At 34.4% G+C, this 22,763-nt stretch overlaps 1 pseudogene; it reads right to left on the bottom strand.

The window, feature by feature from the left end:
• Window positions 1-5,663: 5,663 nt before the first annotated feature.
• LOC147398177 (protein CHROMOSOME TRANSMISSION FIDELITY 7-like) lies at window positions 5,664-21,249 on the bottom strand (annotated as a pseudogene).
• Between the last annotated feature and the right edge of the window lie 1,514 nt (window positions 21,250-22,763).

Below are 22,763 nucleotides of genomic sequence, written 5' to 3'. Positions count from 1 at the left end.
GATTGTCAGATCTAGATTGCCAGACACAATCATCATCAAAGCATTGGCCTGATCGATGGAATATCGGGTTCAGTCCATAGGGCCAAAGTTGGCCAATAAACACGGTTTGGGTTCGGTCCACATGAATTGAAATCTTTGTTTGGTCTAGGCTCTGGCCTGACCGAGTAGGTTCCAACTTTGGGCTAGCGGTACATGTGTTGAATTTGCCTTGCTGGTTTTGCTTCTTTGCATATAACAAATGGGATCCGACCCACAAGCGTAAAGGCGTGCTACCCTTGGGCCTATAAATTGCAATCATATGTGATTTAGCGCAGCCCACAGACCGCCCCATGTGTATGGTATATTTGGGCCAAACTACAGCCCATACTTTTGGGGAACAAAACTTCAAATAATTGAAGGAACCATCCCGTTTGCATGACACGTGGATCCTCAATATTTTAATGACTATTTGAGATATCCTTATGTTTTCAAACTGATGACATGCCCCTTGATTTTGATCTTCTTTTGTATGAAAATGACCTAAAAAACCTTTGATTTTTCTTCCCAAACCAAATCCAAATCAATCATCTTCGACTTCTTGGATAAATAGATGATGATGCCAAAGATGATCATGATGATATTGATGGTGAGGGCATTGAGGTCATTTTCTATTTCTCTATAAGAGAAGACCATGGTCAAGGGGACCATGTCATCAGTTTGACAACATAGGGTGGTCTCTTAAATATTCACCAAATAGTTTGAAAAAAACAAAACAAAAAAAGTCCACATGTTGGACCCTACACACTTTGAAGCTGCCGGACCTCTTTAAAGTTGGACTCCATACTTTCGAGAATGGTTCGGACTGTGTTTGGCCAAAATCATGACAGCTCGGACCTCTTTCAGACCATTATACAAGACGTATGGGCCTTCTAGTAACTACATATATGTGTGCAGTCTTGGACTCATTTCAGACCATTTATAAATGTTGTTTTGGGCCATATTCAAGCACATAATAAGGTTTGGGACTTTTCAAGCCCACTTCAAATATAACATGTGGGCCTTGGTAACGACTTATACATGACTATTTGGTCCTGTTTTTAACTCAAGCTCACTTCAAACATAACGTCTGGGCTGTGGGCAACCCACTTATACATGACATTTGGTCCTTTATTCAGTTCTTATATGTGTGTACCTTTTAAGGCCAGATGTAGCCCATATGTATGGACAGTCTCAAGGCCCATATTGAACTGTGTTTAAGTACTATTATACATGAACAAATAAATCTTACAGAAGTGGTTTTACTTGAAGGAGAACACTAAAAGATACTGTAGACACCCATTTTTTATGACTGTCTGATTCAAAAACTCGTCACCTAGTTGCTGTGGATCCCTAATGATGAGCGCATAATACATACGAAGAGACGAAAGCTTGTGAGAGACCATTTCTCATTTCTTTTCCCAATCCTTAAAATTCTTATTTTTTTTTTCTATTCCATTATCTCTTTATCCTCGGAATTTTTAACGTAGAAATTACACACGCTTAGGATCGTCATTTTAAAAATCTAACCATTCAAATCATCAATCCCTAATTATGACGATTTCATACCAATCATTTAATCTGATTAAATAAAATCCAACCAATCGATAGTTAATTTTTTTTCCAATCAAACCAATCACCTTCGACCAATTTCGATCAATTATGGAAATCAACCAATTAATGCAAATCGTAAACCAATCAAATCCATCGATTAACAATTAATTTAAATAATGATCCTTTAATCAAATTTTATTCATTTAATTGTTGATAAATAATTGTTTTCAAATAAATTGATTTTGACCAATCTAATTCAATTTAATTATTTTAAACCAATCGAATTAGATGAGTTTTTTTTACAATACATGCAAAATGCATGGGATCATTATCCCATGTAATCTAGTCTACTTAGGAGTCTTCTATGGTTCGGTTAAAATAAAAAAAATACAAAAAAGAAATATACTAAAAAAACCTAAAATAAAGGGGGAGGTCTTCTGTGTGATTAAGAAAAAGAGTTCGGCCAAGAGATAGAGTTCCATATGGATTACATCTCTTCCCCTATATAAACTAGAGTCAACCAAATCGAAAAAGGAGAAGAGAAGTTATGGAATAAAAAAAAAACACGCCAAAAAAAAAAAAAAAAAACCTCTTCTTCTCTCCTCCCACGCCTTTAATAGCCACGCCCTCTTTTTCCTCTTCGTTTTAGCCCCAACAGTTGATCAGTATCTGGAAATACTAAGGTGTCGTTTGTTTAACGCTGATTTCAGCACTTAATACTGAATGCAATTCAACTTCAGCAATATTTCGGAATTAGCGCTTTTGTTTAACGCTGAAATTTAGTGAAAATCGTTGAAAAATTGGTCCAAATTTTAAGTGAAAATTTATCACTTAACGTTGATTTCTTTATGTGCTCAGCACCATTAAACATTTAGGTGGATAAGTATGCCCTTTTAACTTTTAAAAAATTATATCTTTGTCATTTAACCTAAAATCCCATTTCTCTACAAAGAAGAGATATTCAAGCCAGTAGCCATAGTCGAAGAACGAGGTTCATCGCCAAGGGTTATCACTGAACGAGGTTCATCACCTAGGGTTATCGTCGAAAATCTAGGTTTCTGATTTCTCTCTACCTTCATCTCTTTCTGTCGTTCTCTGTGAATTCTTTCTTCTTCTTCTTTGCCTTGAGAGATAACAGCCGAGATAGGATTTCCTTTAATTTCTTTTTCAATCTTAGAGCTTTTTTCCTATTCTGATTATTTTATCTCTTAAAGAATTTAGTTGTGTGTTTTGTTATGTAACAATACAGATTTTACTTTTAGTTGTGTGTTTTGTTAGGTAAATCTGCTAAGTATTTGATCAATTGCCCAATAGAAGTGACTATTTTGTAGTTGTTATGTTGGTATTGAAATATGGCTCTAGTTTTACATTTTTCATGTTAATGTGATGTATCCATGATGGTTAAGAATTACTGTATTTTTTTTAATAAATAAAAAATTATTGGGATCATTGAATTGGAACTTGGAATTGCATTTAAATCTCATTGCTCAGCTAGAAATACAGTTCTTGATTTTGATATTTTTGGGTTCATTTTAAATCTTGCAAAAACTAGTTTTTATAATAATGCATCTTATGACATCATCCCTGTAATTTTTATTGAAGTGCCACAGTGTCAGGTTTTGCTATGTTACCATTTTATGCTGAAAAATATATTTTTGTTCAGTTATGGGAATCACCTTATCTGAATTTAAAACACTTGTTTTTAAGATTAAACATGTTCCTTTTATGGATATATTTTTTTTATACATGTCCCAATCTTATATGCCACAATACGTAGAGGAAGAATCATTTATTAAATTCAGTTTGATTGTCCCATTGGAAGAGTATCATTTTCCAATGAACGATCTACCATTCTTTACTTCTCAAAAAATAACGAATGACTCATTCTTGGATAAGATAAGCTTATCCCACTCATACAATAATTTGAAACATCTCTTATTGAGTAGGTCTCTAGATACACGATTCTTACTCATGTTGGGTACATGAAGTACATTAATTAAAGTAAAGTGTGTTAGTACCATGTTTTGTCAATTCCAAGATTAGTCGTGTGTTGTCATGTTGTAACTATTGGAAAACATTATTCGTATGCATTGCTCAACGACAAATCCATAGTATATCAAAACCAATCAAGGACAAGGGACATCTTCACCCATGGAGCATCAGAACAGATCTAACTCAAAGAAATCAGAAGCTGTCGGTAGGAGTGAAGGATCCACCACCAGCCACTGACGGAACAATATGGGATATCTTCTATCGGTGGCAGAAGCTCTAATCTGTCGGTTCCACCGACAAAATGGTCATCAGTTCTACCGATGAACAACTTTTGGTCCCACCGCTATCCACCGACAGATCAAAACGGGATATCTTCTATCGGTGGCAGAAGCACAATCTTGTCGGTCCCACCGCCATCCACCGTCAGAACTAATTGAGGAATTATCGATCGGTGGCAGAAGCATAGTTGTGCCGGTTCCACCGTTACAATGCTCATTGGTCCCACCGATGACTCTTGGAGGTTCCATCGACAGAACTGCCGAAAATGTTCAACGGTAAGATTTTCGACCGTTATGTTTGGTCGGTGCCACCGACAGGAAGCCGTTAAGAGCTGTTCCTATAAAAGAAAAGTTCTAGGCTTCATTTTTGTTGATCAACATCTTCTAAATTCAGTCCAAGCAAATAAGCACACTTCAAAAGGCTTAACGAAGTAAGAAGAATCATGAGGTGAAGTCGAAACCATGCATATCTAGCTACCTCATCTGAGTTGATCAAGCTTCATCCTTCAAGTACTTACATTCTAATATTGAGCTAGGCAAGGAGCCATTGATGAAGGAAGTAATGAAGAACTGAAGAATAACAAACTCACCTCAATCGTCATAACTGTGAGTTTGATTGTTTGTATTTTAAATTTCAAAAATACTCTTGTAATAGTTTACTTGATTTCTTCTTCAAAATCAAGCACTTGATTGAGTTGCGAACTCAAGTTGAGTGATAAAGGTTACTGAGTTCCCGAAGTATAAAACTCAGGCATTTTGAGTGGATGTGGTCCACTCAATCTTAAGGTTGCAGAATTAACCCGAAAAATTCTATGTGCGATTTAAGGTGAACCAAAAATCTCAGTTTTAGTAAACACCAAAGAACCATCAATTTGGGTTCTCTTGGGAGTGGACGTAGGCACAGTTGCTGAACCACTATAAATCGCGTGTCTCATATTTTTGTCTCAAATTTCGTTATCTTCATGCAAATATGAATGCACATCATGACTGATCATAACTTGCATAAATATCTATTTCATGAATGATTTAGTGAATGCAGCCTAATTAACAAACTCATTGAAAATTCAGTCACTCGTAAGTGTTCACATGTAGAAGAATTTTTAAATAGTCCTATTCACCCCCCTCTAGGTCTCTGCATTGTCAAAGCCTGTAATTTCAAAGTGTTGTCCTTGATGTATGCTCGAGTTCCACGGATCCATTTTCGATGATTTTTGTATGAAAGTTATTTGTCATTTTTACTTCTTTTTGGATAGTGGTTTGTTTGTAAGTCTATATAGATCACCTTACAAATTTGTTGATGTACTTTCTATCTTTGTTTATATTTGATAGGTCCCCTCGACCTCCTTCCTAGTAAAGTTCTCCTTTTAGAAAATATAACGTTTATATTTTAAAATGTATAAATAATCCATTATTATCCTTATTATATAGTTTTAAAGCAATTTTCTTATCAAAAGAGGGAAAAATGATACACCAATATCCATGAATGGATGCCGGGACAAGTCAGTCCTCAAAACAGTTTTTACCAGCTTCATACAGTTCAAATAGCTTGGTAATTCAATCAGATGGTTCATCCAATTTTCAGCAAAAACATAGCCTTATTAGTCAGGCTAGTGTTGATGAAACCAAGACACAACTTACATACAAAATCAATCAAGAGATAATAGGGGGATATTCAGTATACAATAAAAGTTTCTTAATAAATCAAACAAAACCATGGGAAAAAAAGAAGCAGCTTGGTTTGAAATTACTAGGAGAAAAAGTAGTGAAAGTACATCTGAAATTCTGAAACAAAATATGCATAAAAGAGAAGTTGGATGGGGTGGAAGGTTGAACATGGACTTACCTTGCAGCATCCAATAATTTGGTGGCAATACGTTTCCTTCTATTTGAGGGTGTAACCCAAATGGCTCTAATGCCATAAAGGGCAGGCACGACATCCTCTTCACAAATGATTGCTCTAATGGGGTCCTTGAACACATCAGGTTTATCAGTGATAGGCACTCTTTTTACAATTTCCCGCTCAAAATTAACATCTCCAAATCGAAGGACAGTTGAATTTGGTCTAGCTGATGGTGCATTGGTAGAGTTGGACCTTTTTTGAACCACCGAGCTTTGAGACAACTTTGCAGGTAGTTTTTATGGGTTCTGCAACTAAACAGCTAGCAATCCTACAAGCGGATATAAACAGATAAACCTACAAAAAGATAAAGGAATCACATAGAGTGACATGGTCATGAGGCCCATATGTTGTAAGTGCTGGTTTCATAGACAAATGAGTTTCGTAGCAGCTACCTTGTAGAATTTATGAAGAAGCCATCCCTCATTCAATCCAAGCTCCCCTTCCATCATCTTTACAACCTTGTTAGATCACCCTCACACAAATTCACTGAAATGACTCTTTCATTACGCCAACCCTGTAAATGAATTAAGAATAAGTACAAGGTCACAAACAAGCACTAGACTTGGAAAGAGAGAATTGTTTTTTGAAAAGTATAATATATTGATGAAATGAGGGAAGAAAACATATTTATAATTGGAAAGAGAGAATTGTTTGAACAAAGGATCTTAAATTGGATTCCATAGGTGTAGTTCTTATGAAATTTCTTGTGAATCTTTTCATCCCCTTCATCTCCACAAGCATACTTTAGCCCACATTTAGAACATGTATGTAGAAGGAAATCTGATTGCCCCAACTCCAAATGCAACTAAGCATAACTTCTTTTCTTGGTTAGGATTCTGCCTGAGGTAGAGATTGGTTTTACTGAATCTACTAACTACCTTCAAAACTTTGGTGAGGATGAAACACAATACTGATGAAAGAAGACACTTTATTTAAAAGAAAAAAAAAGTTTCCATAGTGCCAACAATTTAACATAACACTAAAGTAGCTACTAATCAGTTTTCATATAAATTCATTTGCGTCACTTCTCATTAATTTCCATTATCTTCTAGAACTAGTTTTGAAATTTATTCTAGGCCGTCTTCAAAAATATATACAAGCTTCAAAGAGGTGAGGAAAAACATTACATTTTTTTCTAGAAAAAACATAACATTTGCGTTGTACACATGAATTTATATATGATTTTGTATTTACTTTTACATACATATAGAAATTGGTTATCAAAAGTTGCATTTTTTTATTTATGCCCAAGAAAGAGATGTGTCCATTGTGAAGATTATAGATTTTTGCCTTGAGATAATTTTTGATGAACCATTCTCCTAAGATTAACTTGTGATGATGATGAAGTATGGCTTTAAGCCAAGTTGTCTTGGTATTGTCCACCTACGAGACGACTTGACAAGTCATCTCAAAGACGTGATTGCTTCTAATTCTAAGGCATTTTTTAGAAAATAAAATGCAATCATATTGTTGGATGTGATTCTGAAGTGGAGTTTTGATTCAAATTATTGGCTTTGTCTATTTTCTTAATCATGTCTTGATTATTTATTTGTTAAGAAATAAGTAGTATTCTTTAATTATTTGTGCCTTTAGTTACTAGGTGATATTTTTTTTGTTTAATCAAACATTTGAAATGTTTGTTATTGATTAGATATGCCTCCTAAAGAAAAAAGAGCAAATTGGACAACGGAACTTAAGAATTTATTTATCAACCTATGCATTGAAGAAGTCAATTAAGGTGGGAGGTCAAGAGGGAGCTTGAAATCTCAATGCTGGATAGGGATAATTACTGAGATAAAGAATATTACTAATGAAGAGTTGACTTAACAACAACTAAAGAATGAATGAGATTATCTAAAAAGGTTCTACGATATTTGGGTGAAACTTACGACCACTACCGGTCATGGATACAATGTTAAGACGGATACTTTCAATTAGCTGGATGATAAATGGGATGACTTCATTAAGGAAAATTTCAAAACTATTTTTTTCTATTCTTTTTTCAAAATGTGGATGAAACATTCTACTTAGGTAAAATACATTTCATGTTACAGAAATACCTTATTGCGAAACAATTCCATATGAATTCATTGAAGGATGTGAAGAAGTTGACTATTTTGTTTGAGTGCACCTTGGCAGAGGAAAACAGTAGATGGGATCTTCATCGAACAGGATTGCCTGTAGATTCTTCTACATCCACAAATTTGGATGATGATGCACCAAATTTAGATGCATTTAACGAGGAATAGGAAATGACCATACCCACTGTTCCAAATACCCAAGATGTAATTGTAGACGCGTGATTTCGTCATTATGATGACTACATCTACAATGATTTGGAGTCGCCACCATTCAAGTTGGAAGTGGGTGTGAATGGTCACCCGGGGTACATTTTCCAAAAGATGAGATTTTTGGCATTTTAGTGACTCACAATGGATAAGGGGTAGTCAAACCTCGAGATTTGGGTAAGCGGCTCGGTTGAAGAAAAGGGAAGGTGTTAGGCACCCTTTCCTCCCCGCCACGTGGCGGTAACCTCAAATAACTCGATCATTTTTTATTTTTAAAAGAAGGTGAAAAAAATGTGCCACGTGGGTGCATATGTTCCCTAAGTAGGGATTCATTTTCGGCTTGATCATAGGGTCATTTCATTAATGGAAATGACCCTTATGAACCTTAGCCTTGGGGCCCAATCATCAAAAGGGGTAAAATAAAATAGAAGAAGGGGGTGTTAGAAGAGGGAAAGAGTAGAAGGTTAGAGAAAGAGAGGGGGTGTGCTTCAAACCCACCTTGTATCTTGTTTCTTCTTTTCTTCTTCTTGCTTGAGTCTTCTTGAGTCCTTAGTATAATATGAGAGTATGAGAATGGGAAGAAGTGATTAGAGAGAGTAGGGATTTCTTTTGTTTTAGTGAGACTTGTAGAGGATTTGTGTGAAAGAGTTGGTAAACTTGGTGAGAATTGATGATGGTTGTTAGTAGAGAGAGTGTTGGGGAGAAGTTTTGTAATGAGAAGTTGGGGGCCATTTTTGGGAAGAGGATGAGGGTATTTATAGATGTTTAGGAGTTATTTTAGGGATATAATGGGGTGAAGTGAAGAAAATGGGTAGAATGGTTATGAGTTTGAGAGAGAAGTGGGTGTAATTTAGAGGAGATTGGAGGGTATTTAGGTAAGGGGGGTTAAATGGGTGAGTTTTGACCCAAATGGTTTGGATCCTACCCAACCCATTTGGGTGGAGTGTTTGGTGAGGTGAATTTAAGATGGTGGTTGTGATTTGATTTAAGAGCATGGAGGATTTAAATGGGTGGTTGATGATATTTTGGGAGGGTGAGGGAGATGATGCCATGTGTTAAGGTGGGTGGAAATGAAGGGTTGGGATAGGTTGATGGGAGAGGTTGAGTGTTTGACTTGAGAGGATGGTGTAGGTTTAGGTTGTAGATGTAGGTTTTGTAGGGAATGATGAGAGTAGATTAGGGGAGGTATAGGTTAGGGGTGTGGGTAGATGTGTTTGATTTGAGAGAAAAGGTGATGGGTTGATGTGTGGGTAGATGGGATTTAAAGCAAATTAATGGGGTAGGTGGTTGGGTGAGGGAGGTGAGATGGGGTGATGACATGTGTCATCTCTTGATGATAAAAGAGTGATTGGTTGATGTGGGTTGTGGTTTATGGGTTAGGGTTGTGGGTTGGATAATGAATTGGATATGGTTAATGATTTGTGGGCTTTGTAGTGTTGGGCTTGGGTTTTAGAAATGGTTTTGGGTTACGGAGGCGGAGCGGTGATAGTAGAGGAGGGGTAGGCATCCCAAGTCTCACATTTTTAATTTTTTAATTTTTTAGATTTTAGTTTGATCAAAAATGCCACGTGTTGGCGAATCGGGCTTTTTAGGCCCGTTGGTGAAATTTATCAAAAATTTGACGTTTTTTATTTTGGAAGCGGAGCGGTGAATATGGGGAAAGCGTAAGGTTGGCCGAGTCTTTTTGGTGGCCTCCTAAACCATTGAGAGGTCTTAGGGGCCTCGGTTTGGTAAAAATGTTATTTTTCAACGATTTGGGCCCTTAAGGCCCGTTGGCATATTTATTTGGAAAATCTGTATTTTTGGGCCCTTTCGAGAAGTGGCCCGTTCAAATTGAGGTGTCTACAGTAATCGTTAAGAACTTGTTCGTAGTTCTTCAACCAGTAAGCGTCGAAAAAATAATAATTTTTCTGAGCTTCAAAGTACTGTACAGTCCCTTATCACTGTACTTGGAAAAAAACCTGACAATAGGCCATCTATTCCCGATTGTATTAGAATATTGAAAGAAATGACTAATTTGGAGAAGGGGAGTCATCTTTATAATCTTGTGCTTAACACGTTTGTCAAATCGAAAGAGTATCATGAAACATGGATGGTGTTAGATGATAAAGATGAACAGTTGTTTTGGTTAAAGAGTTTTGTTTAAATGAACTATGTTACTTTTATGAATGAACTTTATATGAACATTATTATGTGATATAATATTTTTTATAAGTATAAGTTATGTATTAAACTTTGTGATAGATACTTTTTACTTATATAATATTTTGTTAATTGATGGATATATTTTGTTGGTGGATGGATATATTTTTATTATAAAATTTTGTTGGTGGTTGTGTTCTTATTATGATTTATATTCTTATTTGGAAACAGTTATGTATCTAATGCTTAGGACACCACAAGGAAGGAAAATATTATTAGTAATAATAATGTTATTATTGGAAAGTCTGAAGCGATTATCTATCACACATGAACCTCTGAATGTATCATCACTATTCGGTGCAAAATTTATGAAGGAACTTCTAGATGGACCTTCTTCAAATTGTTATGAATTATTGAGGATGGAGAAGAGTGCATTCATTATTCTTTGTCATTTATTTCAAGATCGATGATAACTTCAAGATAATCGACATGTTAGAGTATTAGAGATGATTGCAATGTTTCTTATTATAATTGATCATAATTGTAGGTATCGATTGGTTAAAAATTGATTATAACATTCATTGCAAATCATCCACAAATACTTTCATAGAGTGTTAATTGTAATGTTACACTTTTCAAATGAAATGATTACTGTTCCATTTCTTGACGGATCCATGGAGGAAATTAGAAGTCATAGACGTCTTAGACAAATATTCAAGGTATATTTTACATTAGGGGGTTACATACCATTAAATAACTAACATTGATGTTATTAAATTGTGAAGTGGGCAATTGGTGCGTTAGATGGAATACTCATCCATGCATGTATTTCAGTAGACAAACAAATACCTTATAGAGGAAGAGGAAAATTCGATTGCTATCAAAATGTTATGGTCATTTGTAATTTTGATATAAGTTTCACATACGTCCAAGCTGGCTAAGAAGGAGTAGCACATGATTCACGGATCCTAATGGAAACTATTTCTGAGCCTGTAAATAGATTTTCAATACCTCTACCTGGTAAAAATAATATTTATTTATTTTATATTAGGGATTAATCATTATATTTTATAAGCTTAATGTGATGTTATTTTTATTTTGAAGTAGATAAATATTATCTTGTTGATGTTGCTTATATGCACACATGTGGGTTCATGGCACCATATCGTAACGTTCGATATTGATTGCCTGATTTTCATAGTGGAAGAGCTAGGGGTAAAGAAGAGATATATAATCATTCAAATGCCAAGTTGAGGAATGTAATAGAGAGGTCTTTCGGAGTTCTAAAGGCGCGTTTTCCAATTTTAAGGATGACACTATTTATTTTTTCAACACAACAGAATATAGTGATTGCATCCATGGCCATCTATAATTTCCTTCGTAGGATTTCAATGACGGATGAGCTATTCGAACAATTTAAAAATGATGACGTTCCTCTAAATATTACTAATGATGGAGATGACCTTCATGAGATCAATCATTTATATGAACAAAATGAACGAGAATTCATGATTGGTTTACGTCACCAAATTATGAATCAACTTACCAATGCAAATCCTTGAATTTATGTGAACTATATTATTTGAATTTATGTTTAGACATTTTGTATGATATGAAATACATATTCATGTCGATATATGTTTATTTTCATGTTTATTTTTATGCTTATTACTTGTTTTATTTATAATATTGTATTTTCTATTTAGATAGATGTAAAAATCTCATATGCATGTAGTGAAAGCCATTGCCAAATTTGTATATCAGGAACTTCAAGAAATCTAAATCATTTGTATATAAAATGTCTAAATGCGATAACTTTATAATTTTTTTTATGACATTTCATTTGAAATCATATATCATTATTAAAATATCATATTTATTTATTTGTTTATTTTAGATTAGAAATAATAAGGGACGTGGATTTTGGATTTGGTTGGATGAATTAAGATGGTGCAAATGTAGTGTGGACCATGCAAGCTATTAACAACTACATCCAACAAAAATGGTAATAAATGACGGAGATTTTATTGTTGTCTTAAATCAATGATAAGATATTAGTTAAAGGTTGTATAAAACAAGAATAATATAATTCAATGTCATATTATGGATTAATACATCTATGGATTAATTGATTTAATTTTTATGTTATTTTTTACTATAGTCAGTACATAATGGTTGTGACTTATTCACGTGGTATGAGGAGCCGAATATTGTTTTATCAACAAATGTGAATGAAGATAAAACAAAAATTGAGTGCAAAAATAGAGAGATTAAGAAATTTGGACTAACATTGTACTCCTATGCAAGAATTTGAAAGAAAAATTAGATCTTAAAAAAGATGAATATAACTGTATGTTATTCAAAATTTGGGTACAATGAATTGTGTTTGCAATTTAAAATACCAAACCAGATTATATTTTACATGCATGCTTATTTTATTATGTGTGATGTAAAGTAGCAATTAAAATAGTTAAATAGACAATATTATATGATTAAAACGGTTGAAAAGGGTAATATCGTCAATTTCCTAGTTTTCAGCATTAGGTAACAAACAGTTTTATGTGATTACAACGCTTAATTTGAATCAGTTCAGCACAATTCAGATCGATAAACAGATAATAATTTCAGCACTTAAATTCAGCGCTTATACAATTTCAGCAATTATAATCATTCAGCACTTATTTGTTCAGTTTTAACAAACGGCACCTAATTATTTATATTTTTCTCAGACATTTATCTTGATTTTCATTCTTATTTTATCGAATTAAGTAAATAATCATGTTAAACCTCGAATTATCATGTTGCATGTTCTTTCATGCTAATTAGGCTTAATTGCATATAAATAATTGTATTTGTCAAAAAACACTAATTATGCGCATGTTCATTATAGATACGTGATTTTTAGATTTCCAATTATCATTTCTACGAAGGTTTGGTGTAAAACCCCGATTTTTCAATTCATATCTCTAGGAAAATAAATAGTAAAATTTTGAGAAAATCTTAAAAGTGGGACTCAGGTAAACTGTAAGATTTAATTTCGGTCATTTTTAATGAAATCTGACCTCACCATTGGATTCAAAATGATTGAAAAATATATTTTAGCCTGTAAGCATGCTCAAATGCGAGTCTGAACATAAAAGTTGCAAAATCCTCGATTATTGAGTCGGACTAAGTTAAAATAGTAACTTTTTGCTAGAGCAAGAATTTTTAAGATTTGATTATACCATTGGATTCGTAACGAAAAATTATTGAACATGGATTATTTATTTGTCATTTTTGGATATTAGAGTTGAATTATCTTCAAAAACGAAAATGACATCAATTTTAGGGGTCAATTCAGGCCAAAAATGTAAATTTTTGTTAGAAATAGAATTTGTAGAAATTTACTACACCATTAGATTCGAAACAAAAAATTAGGCGAAATAGAGTATTCATTCGTCACTTTTGGAATCCCGACGGTCAAATTATCGTCGATCGAAACAATAGGCGAAATACTAATTTCGTCCCAAATTTTATATAAATAAAATTTTAATTTTTTTTATTACTTCGTCTTCTCGAACCCGTCCAACAGCCAATGACATTTTAAAAAAAAGTTATTTTTTTAAACTTCAACCCCAGATCTACGACAAACACCTCACCGTCGTCTATTGACGCAGAAGGGAGAGACGTCCGCAGCCTCTTTCTCTACAAAACCCACCCAAACTCTTTCCATTTCACTTTCTCTTTCACCTATATCGTCAAAAATCAGTTGTATATATATACGAAAATTTTGAAACTTCGACCTTAAATTTCATCGATTTCGAGGTCAAACCGTCATTCGTCGCAGAAGAGAGAAAGGACGACGGCATCTAGATCTTCTAAACCACCGAGTCAAATTCGAAAATCAGTCATCTTGATTTTCGTATTGTTCGCCTCGATTTTCGTGCAATTGCTTCGATCCTTTTGCACAGAGATTTTAAGGAACTCTCAATTTCTATTAGTAATCGTAGATTGTGAAAATTGCATTTAGGATTTTATCGAAATATTTTTATGTATTTCTAAAATATAGAATTCTTTTGTTATTTCAAAATTCACGCCAGAAATTACATATTTGATATGTTTAATTGTATTTTTTAACAAATTATACGTGAGTAGGGTATTTTAATGGGTTATTTCCATCAGTTGGGTCTTGTGCATTATTTGGACCCCGTTTTGATATAAAATTTGTATTTTTTTAATATTACTGATAAAAATAAATTCTATAATTGGAAAATATGATTTAACATTCAGTGAACTCATATTGAATTGATGAATATCAGAAAATGAATATTTTATTGAAGAAATTGAAAATTGTAAAAAACAACGAAAAAAGAAAAAAAGGGTATGAAATAATAAAATGTCATAATTACACCCAAGGGGTAATGTCTACATTTTACATTGTTGTGTGGTATGTAGATTTGTGAACGAATATTCAGGGATAATATTACTGGTTGCATGTTTATTTACTTTCTATTAGCGTGATGCGCTGTTTACTTTTCCATTCTGTTATTTACTTTAGGCCTTGTGGCCACACTTGCATGGTAGGAAACTGGATATCCATTCTCAATCTTGTATTGTTAATTTCTCTTTTGTTTTCAAATGAAAGTAATATATATATGTAGCTACTTTGTGAGCTGTTAAAGAATCAATGAATGCTTGAAGGGATAGTGTGTCATATCATCCAGAATGGTGTACTATCCAAGGATGTACGGTAGGGACCACCAAGCTCATACGTGGTATGGGATGCGTATGAAAGTGGAGTCAAATCTGGAATATAGGATATTTCTCTCTATCTTTACTAGTGAACTTGTAATGTAAAGGTGGTCGTATACGAATGGTTTGAATATTTAAGAATCACATGCACGCCTGATAGGCATAGACGAAGATGATTAGTTAGTGATCACTAACAATCTATAGTAGTCCAACGTTTGGACATATCGAAAAGAGACCCATTGCTTACGGTCACTCAAACGGTCAACCTGAGCCGGATAAATGGTCAACCAAGCATGATAAGGGCAGCGACCGACCACAAAATCAGGAACTAAAACCCAGAGAAAAATTGTAACATCATATCCTAATTGGGAGAGATACAGTCGTGAATCCCAACTTTCTAATTCCAATACTCCACCATTGTGTATTATGTATCTGTTACCTTACTTTAATATATAAAATGAAATGCATGTTTACTATTTCTATTTGGTCTATTAGATTTGTAAATAAAGAAAATGTTATAGTGAGTACTGTTGATTTATGTAATGTGAGTTTTAAAATGTTTAGTTGCTCATCCCTGATTATATGTACCAGTTAATCGTAGTTTATTCTGTAAAATTTGCATATGTTAAAATGATTCAGTATGCTTATTCGTTAATGCTAGAAGAGGTTATTGGCAGAAATTGTTTGTTTTTTTACTGGGTAACCATTGTTATTTACCCGTACCTTCCTTTTTTTTTAGCTTCAGAGCCTGCAGTTGGCGAGGCGGGCATATAACCAGCGAGTGGGGACCATTTGGTGGGTCAGATAGACGACTAGAGTCTATTACCTGGTGAGTACTGGGGTTATTACCCCTAGTGGTGTCAATTTGTCTAAGAGTAATATAGATTTGGTTTTGAGAGTTAGGAATTTTGTTAAAGTGAGGAATTCCTGTATAATCGTGTATATAGACTTCTTCTTCTGCACTTTGATTTTTGTACATTATTAGATGTATATAGGTTTCCGCTAGTATTATATTTTGAATGTATATATGCAGGAATATATGTCGTTTATCAGGTGCAGAACGCCTTGGAATGCTAACATAAACAGAGGAGACCATGCCGAAATTTCGAGGTGCCACCTAGTACCTCGAGTTTTGACATGGGGTTTTGTGTTAGTGTTTGACAGGGAGCCACAAATGATATCAGAGCATAGTATTAGATTCGTATGGGATACAAATCTGCTATGTTTATAGGAGTTCGATGGTACCACAAATATTAGAGCGATAATCATAGAGTGTTATTAAGAATTCGTTATCTGAGCTCATTAGTAGTTTCGTATTAGAATTACGAGTTTTTCCGTGTCTAGAAGTCTATAGAGCCTAGTATGCCTATGATAGGATTCTAAGTTTGTTCTGTTAGTAATGGAAATAGAGTCCATTACTAAGTTCCAGGCTACGATGGCAATTCATAGTTACGTAGAAGCGGTTTTGGTCTTATTCTCATAAGTGCCTTGTTACGGATAAACACAAGTGAGAGGAGCTAATGAGGCAAATGCCGAAACACAACAAAGACGAGGCAGATTCTAGATCAGACCACTGAATTGATAACATAGCTAATGTCATTCATAGGACAGATTGATGACTCTCATGTCAAGTTCAGAGAAGAAATATGAATAATACAACCACTATGACCTCGAAGCTAAATGGAAAGAAGACAGTCGAAGATGTTTGAAGCCCAAATGATCACGGTGGGTCAACTAACAAAAAGATTAGAAAGGATAGAAGAAAGGCTCGATCACTATTTTAAGGATAAGTCCCAAAAGGATAAAGAAGTAAATATATCCCACCATAGGAAAACTACAATAAGAAATATAGACAGTACAAGCACTGCCTCAAAACCTAGTAGAAGAAAGGCAGATAGGATCCAATAAAAGGCAAACAATTATGAGGCTAGCAAAGTCATGCGAAAAACAACCATGTATAAGAAGCGAGATTATATAAATACTCATTCAAAAGATGGAAGAATATCTCATCTCGGAGATTGGAAGCGGATCTAGTGACGGAGACAAAAGTAAGAAGTCTCACACCAGAAACGCTCTCCACTAGTCCTAAGGGAATCAACCGTCATAATCGACCAAGTAAATTAGGTATTTTTTTATTTATTTAAAATTTTTAGGTCATTTTAAGCAATGTAATTTTTTTTTTTGAAAAAAGTAGAGATTGAAATTTGTCGAGCGAGATTGGTGCCTAACACATTCTGATTTCGTAACGTGATCCCCGTTAAAAGAAAATGATCTTAAAAGAAATTTAGAAGAAAATGATCAAATTTCTTATTCCACATATGATAATCATAAGAGTCTTAAAAATTTAAAGAAATGTTGATTCTTCTATCTGTTATTTATCAGAGTCCATACTTTCCAAAGACAATTCATTTCATCAATTTTGTATTCAAGTTCCAATTAGAAATCAACCTTAAAACATAGGGAAAATTTTGAAAGTCATTGTGATTCCAAAGTTTTCATTTTTAATTACATGATCAAAAAAGAAAATCTTACTCAAAAGTCTAAAAGTCTGGTGGAGCACAATGCTATTATGAATTAAGATGCATGATAAGTCAACAAAGTCTCAATCTCTCAGTCTTTGAGCTCGATAATACCGAGGCTTTAACAAATCCAAGCCTGAGAAACCTGGCTCCAGTAAATTCGAGTCTGAAAAACGAGACTCCAACTTTTTGAATCATAAAATATGAGTTAAAGTAAGATTCTAAAAAGTTCTTACAAACCCAAACCTGAGAAGCATGGCTCCAATAAGTTCGAGTATGAAAAACGAGGTTCCAACTTATGAATTATAGAATATGAGTTAAAATAAGAATCTAATAAGTTCTTACAAACCCAAGCCCGAGAAGCGTGACTCCAACTTATGAACTATAAATATGAGTTAAAGTAAGATTCTAATGAGTTCCTACAAACTCAAGCTTAAGAAATATGGCTCTAGTAAGTTAGAATCTGAAAAATAAGACTCCAACTTATGAATCATAAAATGTGAGTTAAAATAGGATTCTAATAAGTTTATGCAAACCCGAGCCCGAAAAACGTTCATCTCCAACAAGTTTGAGTCCGAGAAACGAGACTCCAACTTTTTGAATCATAGGATATGAGTTAAAGTAGGATTCTAATAAGTTCCTGCAAACCTAAGCCTGAGAAATGTGGCCTTCAAGTCAGTTTGAGTTCGAGAAATGAGACTCTAACTTTGTGAATCATAGAATGTCAGTTAAAGTATGATTTTAATAAGTTCCTACAAACCTAAGTCCGAGAAGCATGGCTCTAGTGAGTTCGAGTCTAAGAAACGAGACTCCAATTTTTTGAATAAGGATTTTAATAAGTTTTTGCCAACCCCAGCTCAAGGAACGTGGTTTCAGTAAGTTCGAGTCCAAGAAATGAGACTCTCACCTTTTGAATAAGAATTTTAATAAATTCTTACAAACATCAACCCGAGCAGCATGGTTCTAGTAAGTTCGAGTCCGAGAAACAAGACTTTGACCTTTCAAACTTTAAAAAAGAATTTTCAATATGATTTAATAAAGCTCCTACATCACTTGATGCCAAGAATGCTATGACTTTAATTACCTCGTTGTTCAACCTTACCATAATTTCATATCGTATGATTGCTTTCATTGCATAAGTGCATTTCAATTTGAATCATTATTATTAGTGAAAGAAGATCTCTAGGACTTAACATTTTTTAGTCGATGAGAGTTTATTCTCAATGATCTGATGGAATATTCTGTAGGTATCACACCATTACACACATGTACACTTTTGCATTAGTCAATGAGAATTTTTCAAAATTTAAGGACCTAACAACTTTTTAGTTCGGGAAAAGTTTTACCCTCAGAGATATGGACGTCCCATTGAATTGTTAAATCAGACTGCAAAATGACATGTCATTTGACTTTGGCATTCGGATATCATACTATTTACCAAAGTATATTTGCTATCTAGTTTACTCCAATCCTTTGCCAAAAAGGGGCATATGTAGAGACCCCATTTTTGTAATCGCCTGATTAATTAATTCGTTAATTCGATTGCAAGGATTTTCGATGATAGATGAATATTCTAAAGTTTTTATTTATTATTATATGTGTTTCCAAAGCTCGAATAAGATATTTCATACAAATAAGCTCTAGAAACTATACTACGTTAAGAAAATATAACCCAAAACATAGAAATCATCATTTTGAGATAAAAAGAAGCTTTGTAAGAAAAATCATTAAAAAATGATCATTATCAAAATATCATTAACGCCAAAACATCCTTAGAGACTACATTACGCTTAGGAAAATCCTTTCGAACACATAAAATAACAAACTAAAATCAAATAAACTGTTTAACCAATTTTCACAAAATTTAACAAAATTACCAAAATACCTCTCATAGGGTCCACAATTAGTTCACGCCAAAAACCCATAAGTGACACAAACCAATACTCTCATTGAATTTCATATAAATAATAGATTCCAAAATATTTCAAAATGTCAAAAAATGACATCCCAACTCAAAAGTTCTCTTTCAAGGCAAAACGATAATTTTCCACTCCTAAAATTCAAAAATTTGAAACTCATAATTAAAATATTAATTAACGTAAAGTAAAATCTTAATTAATCAAATTAAAATTTTTAAACAAATAAATTCAATTAATTAAACCCATGGGTCAAATTTTAAGTTGTGTCCATTTATTCAAGTGGGGTCCACCTAATATTTAATAAAGAGCCCTCCACTCAGAGTCCCAAAGAATTCAGAATAATTTAATATGGAACTCTACATTGGGGATTTTCTAAAAATTTTAAAAAATTCATTCTACGTAAGTTAAAAAATCAAAATAAAACCTAATTAAAATCTTATATAAACCATTTAACAGATTAATTAGAGATAAACCTTATCTCTAAGAGACCTTGCATTTTTCAGCCTGAAGGGCATGACTTTGTAATAGTAGAATCCTTGTTCAGTGATGAAGGTTTGTCTTCTCTTGATCATCAATGTAGGACTGAATCTGATTGTATCTAGAATAATCATCCATAAAGGAAAATCTCTTATGACCTGACGTGGTGTCTACTAATTGATCAATTCTATGCATTAGGAAGTTATTCTTTGGGCAAGTTTTATTTAGGTTTGTAAAGTTGATACACACCCTGACCTTCCCATTCTTCTTCGGTACTGCCACAATGTTGGTTATCCATCCAAAAAATTAGACTTCCCAAATAAATCTTGTTCTAATCAACTTGTTTATCTCTTCATTTACTACTTTCCTCAGGTGCGGTGCTAACCTCTTCGACTTCTACTTTACTAGCCTCATGCCTTGCTCAACATTTAAGTGATGGCAAATCACATTAGAATTGATCCCTAGCATCTCCTATATCGACCAAGCGAAGACGGCTTTGTTTCTCTTCAAACAATGTCAAATCTTCTAGCTTTTTTAGACCCAACTCTGTCTTTACTCTGATTTTCCTTCCTTCTCTTATGTCAACCATTCTTACATTCTCCAAGCATAGGGGTCCATCCTGTTCACCTTCCCTCCACTATAATTATTATTGTTGACCTTCTCTTTATGCACTCTCTTTTTGACCCATAGTATATACCTGAGCTATTATTTGGCCTCTCTTAATGTCTCACATCTCTTGTGATGTTGATAATCTCAAGACCTGAAAGTACGTCGATGGGACAGCCCTCATCTCATGTGTCCAATATCTCCCAAGAATGGTGTTATATGGTGAGCTCACTTCAACAATCATAAACCTGGTCATTATGGTCACAGGTTGTGCCTGCACAGGCAAAACTATCTTCCTTAAGACTGGTTCATTTTTCCATCAAATCCAATCAAAAGGGATCTCGTTTGTGTCAGTGCGCTCTTGTTCAACCTCATCTTCTAGAAAGCCAAGACATACAAGATGTCGACTAAGTTGTCCCTATCAATCAATACTCTCTTAAAAGTAAAAGTATCAACCAGAAGGATTACCATCAGAGCGTCATAATATAGCCTAACCACACCTTCCAAGTCCTTCCAAGTGAAGGCCACTGTTTACTCATTGTATATCTCAATCTGCTTTGTGGGTCTACTCCTAATCATGTAGACATGCATGAAATATTCTGCCTACTACATCTTTATTCTCCTGTCATTTTTGTTCAGTCCTGACTTTTTAGCTTCTTACTTCAAGATTACATGAATCACTATAGCCCTTCCATCCTGACCTTCCATAGGAGGCTGCTCTCGCCTTTGATTTCCTTCTCGAGGACGTTCTAAATTTTTTTTCTCGTTAAGTCTCCTAACGAACCCTGCTCTATCAACCTCTACAATAGACTTCTTAGAGCTTGACATTTGTTAGTAGCATGGGCTCGAACCTTATGGAATGCGCAATATCTCTTATCCTATTTTATTGATCTTGTGGGAGTGGCCCTGGCCAATCGAAATAAGGCTCATTTATGATAAGAAACAGGATCTCGTTGGGGGGGGGCATGGGGAAGTACATCCCCTCTTTCTTTTGTCTTTTGCTTGCTCAGGCTGTACTCACCTTTTCTTGGCTACTAATACTTGCTAGGCTTGGCCATTGTGTGTATTACTTTACTTTTTTTTTTTATCAAATTTCAAGGATCATCGTTTAGTCGAATGTATTTCTTTACTCTTTCAAACAACTCACTTAACGTTTTTGGCCTCTTCTTCACCAAAGACTTGTATAACCCTGAGCTAGACGGTAAAGAGTTCCTAAAAGGCACCACTGTAGTTCTCTAGTCACAATTCTCCAAGGCCATGGCCTTTTCTTTGAATCACCTCTTAAAAAATTTTAGGCTTTCTCCTTGCTATATTCGTATGCTAAGCAGAGCATCCACGTCTCTGCCAACTTTCTAGTTGTCGATATATCGCTTTACAAAACTAGTGCAAAGCTCCTTAAAAGAAGTTATTGATCCACTCGGCAGCTTATGGAACCAAGTCATGGCATTTTCCTATAGGTTAAAGGGAAACAACCAACACATCAAGCTTTCATTTCCCTCTCACATAGTCAACATCTTTTGAAAGTGGAATAAATTCTCAATCAGATATTTTGTTCCTGAATAGGGGGTGAAGCATGGTGGTACAAGCTTATTTGGGATCTCCTCAGACAAGATTTTAGTCATGAAAGGTGATTTTTTAATTCCCCTAACAGCCTATGCGGACACAAGCCTATATCTGTGCTTTTTACCATCTCATTTTCTTTTCAAATCATATCTCTAACCTCTTCTCACGTCAAACCATCATAGGCTCAACTTGAGTTGTGGTAGTTATAGTTTTAGTGTCTTTCCTCCCACTTTGGTATTGCGATTGAGAATTCCTTTCTGGATTTGAATCGTGATCATCTCCATCAGGAGGTAGGAGGTCTTGTCTTTTTTCTGTTGGTTTTCTAAGCACTGACTCAACACCCGATTCTGTTCAACTCTAAGTCATCCATTTTCTTTTACATCTCTTCTCGTTGCCTTCTCATGGTTTCTAGTTGATTCAAGAAAGTAGCCTCCATAGTGGGTGCCAAAAGTAGAGGAGGAGTGTTTCCCTCAGTTGATTTAGTGGTTCTCGTCATTGTTTTGATTGAAATCAATTTGCTTTAGCAATTTCCACAAACGACGCCAAATTTGTAGAGACGGAATCAAGTTTTATCTTGATCAACTCTGCCCTACTAAACTGAAGTAGCTCCTAAGTTCTTCTTGTAAGCATCAGTGTGGTACCTGCCAATAATCCTCCGACACTTAAGTTAGAGTTGCAAAAGTAACAGTATTCTAAAAAAATAGTCTCAGCCTTTGTCATCTCGGCCAACCAAAAGATCCTTTATCTTTAATTGATTCCTCTATTTATAGGTTCTTCCT

The sequence above is a fragment of the Akebia trifoliata genome, chromosome 7 (genome assembly GCF_017979445.1).
Source record: "Akebia trifoliata isolate Shusen 1 chromosome 7, ASM1797944v1, whole genome shotgun sequence".
NCBI lineage: Eukaryota > Viridiplantae > Streptophyta > Magnoliopsida > Ranunculales > Lardizabalaceae > Akebia > Akebia trifoliata.
Note: the sequence above shows the minus strand (reverse complement) of the source record. Positions and strands in the feature narration are given on the sequence as shown.